Below are 405 nucleotides of genomic sequence, written 5' to 3' on the forward strand. Positions count from 1 at the left end.
AGGTGGGACTAAATTTAAAGTAGAAAATTATCCCTTTCCCTCGCGCAACAACGTTTATATTTAAAGTAACACACACAGTAGAGACAAACCTTACAACGCGCCCCACAAAAAAGTAAATAACACCCAAACAACACTTTCTGCATAACCGCTTTTGTTTCGCCGTTTAAGGTTGCACACACGTGGCCGCAACATAACACATACAGCCATGCCGCTTGTTACCGCCACATTATATGTAAAATACCCAACTGACCAGTTTTACACAGTACCCCATACTAAGATAGTGAGAAAACCATCTAGTCCTGGAACCCTCCCAACGAAATAAAAAAAAAAACCCAGACAACACATTTTTTTGCAGATCATGTAACACACATTAGCCTTACAGCAGGCCACCAATATATAACAAAT

Source organism: Penaeus monodon, chromosome 15 (assembly GCF_015228065.2).
Source record: "Penaeus monodon isolate SGIC_2016 chromosome 15, NSTDA_Pmon_1, whole genome shotgun sequence".
NCBI lineage: Eukaryota > Metazoa > Arthropoda > Malacostraca > Decapoda > Penaeidae > Penaeus > Penaeus monodon.